The sequence below is a fragment of the Theobroma cacao genome, chromosome 10 (genome assembly GCF_000208745.1).
Source record: "Theobroma cacao cultivar B97-61/B2 chromosome 10, Criollo_cocoa_genome_V2, whole genome shotgun sequence".
Taxonomy (NCBI): Eukaryota; Viridiplantae; Streptophyta; class Magnoliopsida; order Malvales; family Malvaceae; genus Theobroma; species Theobroma cacao.
Window position 1 is genome coordinate 19,380,172 of NC_030859.1, and position 13,595 is coordinate 19,393,766.

The window sequence follows — 13,595 nt, forward strand, 5'->3', positions numbered from 1 at the left end:
TCATATCATGCATATATACCGAGCCTGAATTGATTTTATAATGGTCAAGCATTGATGTGGTGAATTATGTATTGTACATTGTGGATAGGTGGTGAGCAAATTACATTGGTAAAAGTACCAAAATTGTGCTTGAAGACTGGGATTAGGAGTACATCGACTCCTAGAACTATGAGTGGACAACTTATCATCTTAAATATCTAGAGTTATTATACTTGTTTGATGCTTTTATTGAATGGTGAGTTTAAATTATAAAATATTATGTTGTCCAATTAAAATATTTTTTAATAAAAATGAGATTTATACTGATTTTTAAATCAAATATTGTTTTGGGAAAATTGAGTATATGGAGACTGTGTTGAAATTTATGATTTTATATGTTATTGAAATTGGGGCTTATGACACTATGGTAGCATGATGGCTAAATTTTTGGGGTTGGCATGAAATATATGAATAGTTTTGGATTGGTCTCGGTAGACTGGATTACATTTTATTCGCCATATTATGCTACTGAAATTTTTATGGGTCTGGTGGTATATTAAACGGTCACTGCAGTGGTGGGGGTTTTCGTGGACTACCTATGAGAGGGGCACGGTAACCCAATTATATATTTACCTCTGGGGGGAGATGTTGGATGAAGTATCTCCTGAGGTAAGATTTGAATGCACCTCACGGTCACTGCAGTGGTGGGGGTTTCCGTGGACTGCCTATGAGAGGGGCACGGTAACTCAATTATATACTTACCTCACGTTCGGGCCACCACGTGAGAGTGAGACTCAGCCAATGCCAAGGAACGGCTGTGTGTCAGATGTGAAAACATGTTTATGGGTATGGGTCATTGAACAGCCTTGGCGGTCTCAGTGGGATACCTTGACAAAGGTACCCGCGAGAATGATTTTGGCAGGGGCCAAGTTTAAGAAATTCATAAGCCAGGAAATTTTGATGAAAAGAAATTATTTGGTATAGATTGAAACGAATTTTGTGTTATGAACATTATTGAGATATAATGTTTTTATATTATCTCCATCTACTCGGCTTTAGATGCTTTTGATGGTAATTGTTTACTCACTGGGATTATTTAATCTCACCCCTCTTCCTATCCATTTTTCAGGCTCAGGACAGTTTGTTGATAGTTGATTAAGACGAGAATTAATCTCGGAGTTGCATCATAGGAAGTAAGGGTTCGTAGCTCTACACCTTCTTGGTTAGTTGGGGGCCCACGTGTCACTGTAAACGAAATTTCATACTTTAATTATCTTTATTACTATATGAATAAATTTATTTTACTCTTACGCTACAAAAGTTATTTTAGGAAGACTTTGAAAATATTGTGTTTTAAGAAAATAGAATATTTTATTTAATGTTTTTATTATATTCAAATAGCTATAATTTTACTTTAAACGAATGTTTTAGACTTCAAAATTTAATTTAAATCATGAAATATGTGTTTCCACTTACATATTACATTTTTTTGGATTTTGAAATTTTAAAAAAAAATTGACGAAAATGCCCCTGTGAGCTAGAAAATAATATTTTATTGTTTTGAGTTGGAACCAACTTATGTTTTCTTGAAATGCGAGATTTAATAACTGTCGCTCACCGGGGAGATGCAGAAGTTGATGCTAAGCCTTGCGGGGTTTCGATCGGCATTCGGGGTAATGAGTGTTTATCGGGACGTCGCGGCGGTTGTCACTGGCTCGATGGGAGTTCTGGGTCGTGACAAATAGAGCTAGTGGGAAGTGAATTCAATCAATTCTTGCCTTATCTCGTAATGATAAAGGAAAAAGTCTTAGTCTAATTGCATCATTAGTGACTCCATTGTGCTTGAATGCATCACAGATCTCTAGAAAATTTGAGATGTGAGCATTAAGATCATCATTTGGTAAACCTCCAAATTTGACTGAAGTTTGAATCATTTGAATAATCGCTAGCTTTATCTCAAAGATATTAACTTGAATTGTTGACCTTCGAATGCTAGAGTGAAGACCTTGCACCAAAGTAACAACATAATCTTTCAAAGACCTATTTTTCTTCCACTAATTGTCCTTGAATATGCTACTCTCTTTGTTATTTAGCCATTGTTTCAAGATGAGTAGAGCCTTGTGAATTTTCTCTTTGAAGTCTTCAAAAGGTCTTTTCAATTTTCGAATCATAAGGGACAATCTCGAAACTTCTCACTCTTCACATACAATGACCAAAAGTACTTGAAATAGAAAAAAAAAACAAAGCTTAAAGAAAGACTAGTTTGCTTGGTATTAATTTTAGTAAGAAAGTAGGAAAACAATTCCCTGACAACGATGCTAAAAGCTTGTTTTCGATTTTATCATGCAAGTTGACATATCATAACAAGTAATATAATAGTAAGTATATGTGTCAAATGCCATAGAGAATTATATCAACTTTTGCTAAATACTAAAATTAACACAATCTAATCTTATTCAAACAACTGAATTAAAGTGATTAAATAAAAGCAAAACTAAAACTAAATAATAACTAAATTAAATCTAAAAAGATAATGGGCAAAATTTTGTTAGCGAAATTTAGTTAATAAAAAGCTTAGGATTACAATATCACTCAACACTTCATCTGAATCCTTTTTGTCTTTCTAAACCTACTTCAATGGATTGAGTTACTAACTTAGAATCTCAATTTATTTATAAGTCTCTATCGAGGTTCTTATAAATATATATCTCTCAATTAATTTACTATATATTTATGTAAATTCAACTGAAGAAAGATTCATTAAGTTTGTACTATAACTTTGGCTACATGTGACACATAAGTATATGTCTATCCTATATGCAAATCAAATCATTTAATCAACTAAGTGAATTTGAACACATGCTATTTTATCCATGGCCTGATTTAAACTCCTTTCACCAAGTTGTATTTAGATATCCAAATAAATCCAATTGGTGATCAAGCAATTAAAAGCATTAAACAAAGGAGTAGAATAAACAACTCGTATTCCTTTGATAATAGACCGAGAACATTCCTTTGGAGTCATGGCACCAAATAAGTTTGTCACCCTTACCATTAACTAGAAATACTTACAAGAGTTTTTGAAGTAACTCTTCATATGACTCCTCCCAAGAGTAAAGGTTTCTCCTGAGATTAATAAACTAAGCACTATTGTTTCAAGCCTCTTTAAGCTTCAATTCCTTTGAGACAGCAATGGAGAAGAGACGAGGATAAGGGATAGAAAGTGGAACAACACCAAGCCATTTGTAGAGCCAAAAAAAGGTAGTAGCACCATTCCCAACCATCCAATAGCAAGCCCTCTCCCCAATTAGGTTATTAACATGCTTTTCAAATGGTAGTTTGACAATGGACCTCCAAACCATTGACATCCTCCCAATATTTGTCGTTGAGGGGATTTAGTGAGGGGTACCATTCCCATACTTTTTAGCAACTAAACGCCTCCATAGTGCTTTATCGTATGTACGATATTGCCACCACCATTTAGCAACGAGTGCCAAATTTTTATGTGAAAGACAAGAAATTTCCAAGCCACTATATCTTTTGGGCTTACATATCGTACTCCATTTAACTTTCGAAAATTTCCTTTTTTCAGCTGATCTTTCCCATAGAAAAGCTTTCCTTGTTTAAGCTTGTTGATAACCCCTTTCGGTGCTTGGAAAATAGAGAAATAATTGAGAGGAAGTAAGCTAAGTACGGAGTTAACAAGAGTAATCCTCTCCCCAAAGGACAAGTACTTCCTTCGCCACAAAGCTAAACTTCTCTTGAAGTTATTGATTACCAGCTCCCATGTGCTAGCAAGTCTAGGATTTGCGCCTAGTGCGATGTCAAGCTAGGAAACATTTTCAGAGTTTAAAGTTTTTAAGAGTTTATGTTATTATTTTCTTTGATTTTTTTTTCTTCTTTTCACTATCAATTACAAATTGACTAAAGCTATAACTCTTTTATATTTTTTTCAATATAGATGTAAAAAACATTTTTCAAATATTTCAATTACATGATAAAGGTAATAGGATTATAGTTACTTGTAGTTAAGGGCTAATTAATTATAAGAAGGTTTTTTTAAAAATTTTGATTAATTAAATATAATAAAACCTTTATTTCTTAATTGCAAACTTTCTTTGGACACTAAATTAATAATAAAGTCTAAACTACAATAATTTAAACAAAGACTCAGTTAGTCGAGCACTTAGGTGGTTGTCAATTCGGTTCCCAGGGAGTTCACTTTTTCATTGGTCACTTATAAATTGGTTAATTCTATTAATTGAAAAAAAATTCAAAAGGGAAACCAATTAAGTTACTCAAATTAATCGACCTCATTAATTGAATTAACCAAACCAATTTAATGGAAACTTGCCCTCTCTCTCTATCTCTCTTTATATATATATATAAAATATTTATATATATACTCATTAATTGAATTAACCAAACTGATTTAATGGAAACTTGCCCTCTCTCTCTTTCTCTTTATATATATATATATATAATATAATAATATTATATAATAATATATATAATATTAATATATATATAATATGTATATAGAATCCTAAAATATCATAAAAATATATTATCCAAATAGTTTGACTAAGATACAACTTTTTTATATGTAAAATTTATATTATTTACACACTATCATCATTTGTGTCTCTTCTTTTGAAATTTCGAACTACTATAATACAACTCTACTCAAAAATAAAAGCATAGGACTTGAAAATTAAAAGCATAATACTTGAAATTAAAAACATAACACTTGAAAATTAAAAGCATAACTCTTGAATGTTAAGAGAAATAACACTTGAAAATTAAAAGCATAATGAATGTGAACAACAATAACACTTGAAAATTAAAAGCATAACACTTCAAAATTAAAAGGCCTAAAGTTAAACTTATTAATTGAAGCAGATGGAGACTAAGTACAGGATCTTTTCTTGGAATTTTTGTTGACTGCATTGCTGTCCGGAATGTTCTCTTTCTTGGTTCCCTTTAACTCTTCTCGTGCTTCAACTGGAGTTTTCATCTTTTCAGCAAGAATCAAATATTCCACCTCATTAGTAAAAGAGTCGGGAGGTGATACAAGGAACACCAGTGCTATTTCCTCTTCCTTCATATTGACACCCAATTCCTTCAATGTATTATTAAGATAATTATACAAATAATTTAGTTAGAGTTATTAGATAATGCTATTGCCTAGTTAGATTAGGTAATTAGTTAAGAGTACTTAGACTATGAAAAAGATTACGATTAGATTTTCTTTCTTTTTTTTTTGCTCAGCATTAGAATTAGACTTATATATATATATATATACACTTTATCCAGCCAGGTAAGATTTGTTAATACATAATTTACAGTTTTATATTATATAAGAATTTCTCTTCTTTTTAAATAGTATTAGAGCTTTGTGTTTGATAAGATGGTGGCACTGGTAAAAATGGTGGCTGAGAACAATCATCAGCCATTTGATGAAGACGATATCGCGTTATTGAAAACCTATGGTTTAGGTCCATATTCTAATAGCATCAAGAAAGTGGAAAAAGAAATTGTTTCATTGTTTGCTAATGTTGGTATTTGGACTCTTGAACTAAAACGTTAATAAGCAATTAATTTTATTATTTTAGTTTTTGGATTAAATAATAAAAGGTTATTTATGAATAGTGCTTATTCATAAAACATCATGATTGAAGAGTTAGGAAAAAGTTACCTTATTACATAGAACTTTTGAGCAGTTAGAGATTATGAAAGGAAACTACTATTTAAGAGTTATATTATGAAAGGAAACAAGTCTTTCATTGAAAGACGAATACGTTGGCTTATTATATAAATAGCGTTCTTACACTGCCATTTTCACTATTTTGATAAGTGTGTTAAGGATTTTATTGTATTCTGGAGGTTGAGAAAATAACTTAAGGAAAGTGTTAATTCACACCCTCAAAGTCGTACTTTTCTTTCTTCTCAAAATTTCTCCTTATTCTCAAATTTTGTAACAATCTTAAGGTATTCTCTGTAAAATTTTTTTGCAATTATTTCATAATGGAGACTGGGTTAGATTCAAGTGCGAAGGTTCACTTCAAAAATTAAGAAGTGAACAAACTTGATCAGTTCAATGGAACGAATTTCAGTAGATAGAGGGACAAGATGGTATTCCTATTAACCACATTGAAAATTTATTATGTTTTTTGAAACGGACCAACCATCAAATCCAAAAGAGATCATGCCAATAGAAGCAACATCTTTTGAAAACATCATTGCTATAACAACTGCTGCCATAACCACTACTGACGTTAACATGGAGAAACGAAAACATGACGAGTTTATATGTTGTGGATACATTCTCAATTCTCTCATTGATCGATTGTATGAACTCTGCAGACATAAGACTTCAACAAAGAAAATGTGGACTACACATGAGGAAACGTACAAAAAGGTACAGATAAATTTCTTGTATTGAGATACTTCGAGTTTACCGTGACAGATACCAAACCTATTATGGTTCAAGTACATGAGTTATGAATTCTAGCCTTTAAATTAAACAAATTGTAAATCAAAATTCCTGACTCACTTCAAGTAAGAGCATTTTTGTCCAAGCTTCCACCTTCTTTGAATAAATATAGGAAGAAAATTTTGCATTCTCTTGAAACTTTTACTATTGAAGAGTTTCAAACTTGTTTGCATGTTGAGGTAGAAAATCGTGTTAGAGATGCACTCATTCTTGGGTCGTCAATGAAAAAAAAAAAGGTTCTAGAAAATTAAAAAGAAATAGAGTCCAAAAAATTGACTTTAAGAAATATAAGAGTGATAAAATATTTTATCATTGTAGAAAGAACGGACTTTTATCAAGGAGTGCAAGTTCAGAAATTTTGAAAATCTTGAAAACAAGATTGCTGTTTCTAGTTTTGGAAACAAAGTAAACCTCATTGAACATGATGTTAAAGAGCTTGTTGCAATGGTGACTGAAATGCATATTAGAATGGTTACCAAAGTAAACATAGCTACTGTAACAAAACATTCAGAACGGTGGTTAGATTTTGATGCTACTATTCATGTTTGTAATGACAAAACGCAGTTCAAGAGTTATGAAGAACTCAAGAGACCAGAAGAAATTCTAATGGGGAACCATAATCCTGCTAAAGTGCTTGGCAAAGGAATGGTTAAGTTAAAATTTATGTCAAGGTAGAAATTAACTTTACTTTAACGTATTCCATGTTCCTGAAATGAGAAAAAATCTTTTGTTTGCACATTTCTTGTGTAAGAATGGTTTTAAGATTGTACTAGAATTTGATAAGGTTGTAGTATAAAAAAATATTGTATTTGTTGGAAAAGGATATTCTTGTGACTGAATAGTCAAACTCAATATCAATGAAATGAATAATTCTTTGCCGTATACTGTTGAGCTTTATTATGATTTATGGCATGTTGGATTAGGTAATTTAAATTTTCAATCTTTAAAATTTATGTCAAGACATGGTTATATTTCATGTCAAAAAGATAGTTTTGAAAATTGTGAAATTTGTGTTAAGGCAAAAATGACTAAGAAACCTTTTCCAAAAGTTGAAAGAAAATCAAAATTATGAAAACTTATACATTTTGATCTTTGTAAACTAAATGGTTTACTGACAAAGGGAGGGAAAAGGTATTTTATAATGTTCATTAATGATTATTCTTGCTTCACTCATGTTTATTTAATGAAAACAAAAGATGAAGCATTTGTCAAATTCAAGGAATTTAAAAATATTGTAGAATATTAAAAAAAAAAGAAAATTAAAATTTTTCAAAGTGATAGAGGAAAAGAATATTTTCTAGACTCGTTTTTTTTATTTTGTAAAGAGAATGAAATAATTTATCAAAGAACAGCTCTTTATGCACCCCCAACATAATGGATTAGCCGAAAAAAAAAATAGAACGCTAGTAGATATAGTAAATAATACATTTTTAAATGTAAAGACCCTTTTAATCTTTGGGGAAAAGCACTTTTGACAGGATGTCATATGAGCAATAGAATTCCTTAAAAGAAATTACTTATGACACTATATGAATTATGAAATAATGGCAAAAAATCAAAATTTGAATTATTTTAAAGTGTGGGGGTGTCTAGTTTATTATAAAATCACATATTCTAATGAGACAAAATTAGGACCTAGAGGCATCAAAAGTATTTTTGGTGGTTATGCACAAAATTCAAAAGTGTATAGATTACTTAATCTAAATTTTAATGTTATAGTTAAATCTGTACATGTTGATTTCTTTGAAAACAAATTTGTTTACAATTTTGCTAATTTGGAAAAAGAAAAGCAAGTTGAAATGGCTCCAATAGTTGGTGAAAAAGAAAAGAAATTAATGAATCTATTGAGCCAAAAAGGAGTTAAAGATTGAGAAAAGAGAAACATTTATATTCTGATTATATTTCTCCAGAATCAATTGTTTTTCTAATTGAAGGAGATAGAACCAAAATACTAAATAAAACATCAATTCTACTAAGTGTAGATGAAGACCCCAAAACTTTCAGTGAAGCAATGTCTTCAAGATATGCGGCTTCTTGAAAAGAAGTTGCAAATGATGAAATGGACTCAATAGTGTCTAATAATACATGGGTTTTAGTTGATTTACCTTTAGATTCTGAATCAATTGGATGTAAATGAGTGTTTAGAAGGAAATATAATACCAATGGTTTCATACAAACCTTTAAATTAATATTAGTTTCTAAAGGTTTCAAACAAACAAAAGTCATAGACTATTTTGATACATATGCTCTAATAGCTAAAATGACATCCATTAGAACACTTATAGCACTAGCTTCGATCTATAAGTTGCATATAAATCAAATGGATATTAAAACGACCTTTTTAAATAGTGATTTAAAGGAAGAAGTATATATGGAACAACCAGAAGGTTTTATACTTCCTAGAAATGAGAGAAAAGTTTGTAAATTGGTTAAATCACTGTATGGGCAAAAGCAAGGTCCTAATCAATGGCAAGAGAAATTTGACTCATCCATATTTCTTTATGGTTTTAAACATAATGGGGTTGACAAGTGCGTTTACTCAAAATTTACAAAAAATTATGAAGTAATAATATATGTCTTTATGTTGATGATATGCTAATATTTAGCAATAACATGATCAGATAAATGAAACAAAGAAATATTTAACCTTTGCATTTAAAATGAAAGATTTGAATGAGGTTGATACTATTTTGGGTATTAATATTAAGAAACATAATAGTGGTTATGTTTTTAATCAAAGTCACTATATTGATAAATTGATCAATAAATTTAAACATCTCAACATAAAAGAATTTAGTACTCCATATGACTCAAGTATAAAAATCATGAGAATGGTGACCAAGTAATTACACAACTTGAATAAGCTAGGGCTATTGGAAGCATTATGTACGCTATGCATTATGTCACGGTCCACACCAACCCTTGTGACATATCGTTCGCTTTGGCCCGCTGGCTTCATGATTTTGTCCCACAAAAGGCACCTCATAGGTTAAAGGTGGTGTGAATCCTTATATTCCTAATATCACTCTAGTACATAGCCAATGTGGGATTCATGACTCCCTTCTTTAGGACCTTGACATCTACCTTACTCCCCGCTTGGAGTTTCTCTACGATGTGAGACTTTATGGCTTACTCGTTAAGAGCATTATCTCGACGATGTGGGATTCATGTTTACGCGAGGAGCATGACATCCTCCCCCACTTCAACAAGGGTCCATTATCCTTAGTGGCACATTGCTAGTACTCAGAGTCTGCTCTAATACCAATTGTCATGATCCACACCAACCTTGTGAGGTATTGTCCCCTTTAGCCCACTGGTCTCATGGTTTTGTCCCACAAAAGGTGCCTCACAGGTTAAAGGTAGTGTGAACCCTTATATACTCAGTATCACTCTAGTACATAGTCAATGTGGGATTCATGGCTCCCATGACATCCACCCTTACTCTTCGTTGAGAACTTTTCTTTGATGTGGGACTTTGTGGCTCACTCATTGAGAGTATTATCTCGATGATGTGGGATTCACGTCTACAAGAGGACCATGACACATTAAACTAGGCCAAATATTGTATTTGCAATCGACAAATTATCAAGATATACAAGTAGGCCTCATAAAATTCATTAGAAAGCCATTAGGAGAGTTCTTGGATATATTTAAAGAGCTAAAAATTTTGGCTTACATTATTCAAACTATCCAAGGGTATTAATAGGATATTTTGATGCAAGTTGGATTACTAGTGTAAATGATAACAAGTCCATTTCAAGTTGGATTTTTACAATAGGAGGTGGTGCCATTAGTTGGACATCTAAGAAACAAACTTGCATCTCACATTCAATAATGGAGTTTGAGTTTATAGCTTTAGCTATAGCAGGAAAGGAATCGAAATGGTTAAGAAATTTGTTATTAGATATAGAGTTGTGGCCATAATCGATGCTAGCTATTTCCTTATATTATGATAGCACTGCTACAATGTCTAAAGCATATAGTGATGTCTATAATAGAAAATCTAGACATATTAGTTTAAGACATGATTATATTATAGAATTAATTTCTAGTGGGGTAATTACCATAACATATGTTAAATCTGCAAGTAATTTGGCAAATCTTCTAACAAAAGGTTTACTAAGGGATTTGGTAAGTATTACTACAAAAGGAATAGGTTTAAGATCCTTATTAGACACCAATAGTGGGAACCTAACTTTTAACTAGTAACCTCTAATTACAAAGTTCAATGGGTAAAAACAAGTTATTGTTATGTGTTTGTGATGCACTATTAGAATCCATTCCTTAAAATCTTGTTTGAAAATAGTGCAATCCATTGCATATAAAGGTTGAGCTTATACTCTTAATGGAGTTTGAATATTGTATTATGGGAAGAAAAATGTCTAGAGTAATAGGGACATTAATGAAAACTCCACCTAAATAAACATAAGGAGTGGTGCCGCTTCAATAAGAAGAATTTGGAGATTCTCTTGTAAATGTTTATTATGAACAAGATAAGCACATGGCTATTATGGTGCTAAAAGTGAATGACCACTTACAAAAATATAAATGAATATTATGAGTGATGTATCTTTAATTTTAACACTAAGAGTCGAGATTCAATCTTTGGGCACCATTTACTTCATTAGGGTTTTGAGATGCATTCACTAATTCATTGTTTAAAGTGAGAGATATCTTCTTGTATGCATAAAATTTATTTGTGTGAAAGGTAGAAACATATATATATATATATATTATAAGAAAAGCCAACATTTCAAATTAGCAGGGAATTATTAGATAGTTTGCTAATGTTGTTATTTGGACTCTTGAATTAAAACGTTAATAAGCAATTAATTTTATTATTTTAATTTTTGGATTAAATAATAAAAGGTTATTTGTGAATAGTGCTTATTGATGAAAAGTCATGATTGAAGAGTTAGGAAAAAGGTATCTTATTACATATAACTTTTGAGTAGTTAGATTATGAAAGGAAATTACTATTTGAAGAGTTATAATATGAAAGAAAACTAGTCTTTTCATTGAAAGATATATACGTTGGCTTATTATATAAACAATGTTCTTACACTACCATTTTCACTATTCTAGTAAGTGTGTTAAGAATTTTATTGTATCCTGGAAATTGAGAAAATACTTTAAAGAAAGTGTTACTTCACGCCCTTAAAGTCAGACTTTTCTTTCTTCTCAAAATTTCTTCTTCTTCTCAAATTTTCTGACAGAAATCAAAGAGATGGCCAAAAAGGTGAATGACCTTTGTGGTATCAAAGAATCAGACACTGGGCTAGCTGCACCAAGTCAATGGGATCTTGTATCAGTTAAGCAAATGATGCAGAAGAAGCAACCTCTCCAAATTGCAAGATGCACAAAAATAATCAATCCCAACACAAAGGATGCTAAATATGTTATTAACGTAAAGCAAATTGTTAAGTTTGTTGTGGGGCTAGGTGACAGTTTCCCCCACTGACATAGAGGAAGGCATGTGTGACCATGATGACTGTGGAGGAGAAGCCTGATGTCATGTCACCTATAATGATGATGGTGGATGCAAGGATCAGATTGAAAAGATACGAGAAGTTGTTGAGCTGCGCATGCTACATCCTGAGAAATTTGTTAAGCTTGGGATTGATCTGCCTAAAGGTGTTCTCTGTTATGGTCCTTCTGGAATTAGTAAGACCCTTATTGCGAGGGCTGTGGCAAAAAGAATAGATGATTGCTTCATCCGTGTTATTGGAAGTGAGCTTGTTTAGAAGCATGTTGGTGTGGGGCTAGGTTGGTGCAAGAAGTTTTCCAGATGGCACGTTCCAAAAAAGCATGCATCGTGTTCTTTGATGAAGTTGATGCTGTTGGGGTGCACGTTTTGATGATGGTGTTGGTGGAGATAATGACGTGTAGAGAACAATGTTTGAGATTGTCAATCAGCTTGACGGGTTTGATGCCCGTGGAAACATCAAAGTTCTGATGGTAACTAACAGGCCCGACACCTTGGATCCTGCAAATTTCTGAACAAATATTTCATCCAGTTCTATGATTAGAACTAAGAAGAGCACATATGGGGTTGCACACTTACATTATTTTAAAGGTATTCAATTGTTCAATTTGAAAATGACAAAATATAAATGAGAAGAGCACACATGGGGTTGCACAGTTGCATTATCTTAAAGGTATTCAATTGTAGAATTCGAAAATGACGAATTACAACTGAGAAGAGCACACATGGGGTTGCACACTTGCATCATCTTAAAGATATTCAATTGTCCAATTCGAAAATGATGAACTAGAACTAAGAAGAGCACACATGGGGTTGCACACTTGCATCATCTTAAAGGTATTCAATTGACTAATTCAAAAGTAATGACTTAGAATTGAGAAGAGCCACGTGGGGTTGCACACTTGCATTATCTTAAAATATTCGGTAAATCTGGCTTTAAAATAATCACCCTATACAATAGTTGTCCAATTCGGAAATGACATAAGAATTTTGGTAAGAGACTTGAAAATTAAAATTATCACACTATATAATATTTGTCCAATTCAAAAATTAAAAGCATAACACTTGAAAATTAAAAACATAACACTTCAAAATTGAAAGCATAACAATTGAAATTAAAAGGCCTCAGGTTAAACTTATGAATTGAGACAGCCAGAGACACGGGGCTTTCAGATCAACTAGGTACCGGAGTCTTGATCCCTAGGATCGTTTCTTGGAATTTTCGCTGACTGTATTGCTGTCCGGTATATTCTCTTTCTTGGTTCCCTTCAACTCTTCTCGTGCTTCAACTAGAGTTTTCATCTTTTCAGCACGAATCAGATATTCCACCTCATTAATAAAAGAGTCGGGAAGTGATGCAAGGAACACCAGTGCTATTTCTTCTTCATTTGTATTCGCACCCAACTTCTTCAATTTTTTTATTATTAAGATAATTATACTAATAATTTAGTTAGAGTTATTATACAATACTATTATCTAGTTAGACTAAAATTATTTAGTTGAATAAGAATAGGATTAACCTTTTATATATATACACAATAAGGTAGACAATTAAGATATATCAATACATAATTAACTTGTAGTTTCATCAGAGTTTTGTGTTTGATAAGATGGTGGCTGATTAAGATAGATATA

General features: G+C 31.8%; 1 pseudogene; it reads left to right on the top strand.

Moving 5' to 3' along the window:
- LOC108663656 lies at nucleotides 5,408-12,475 on the top strand (annotated as a pseudogene).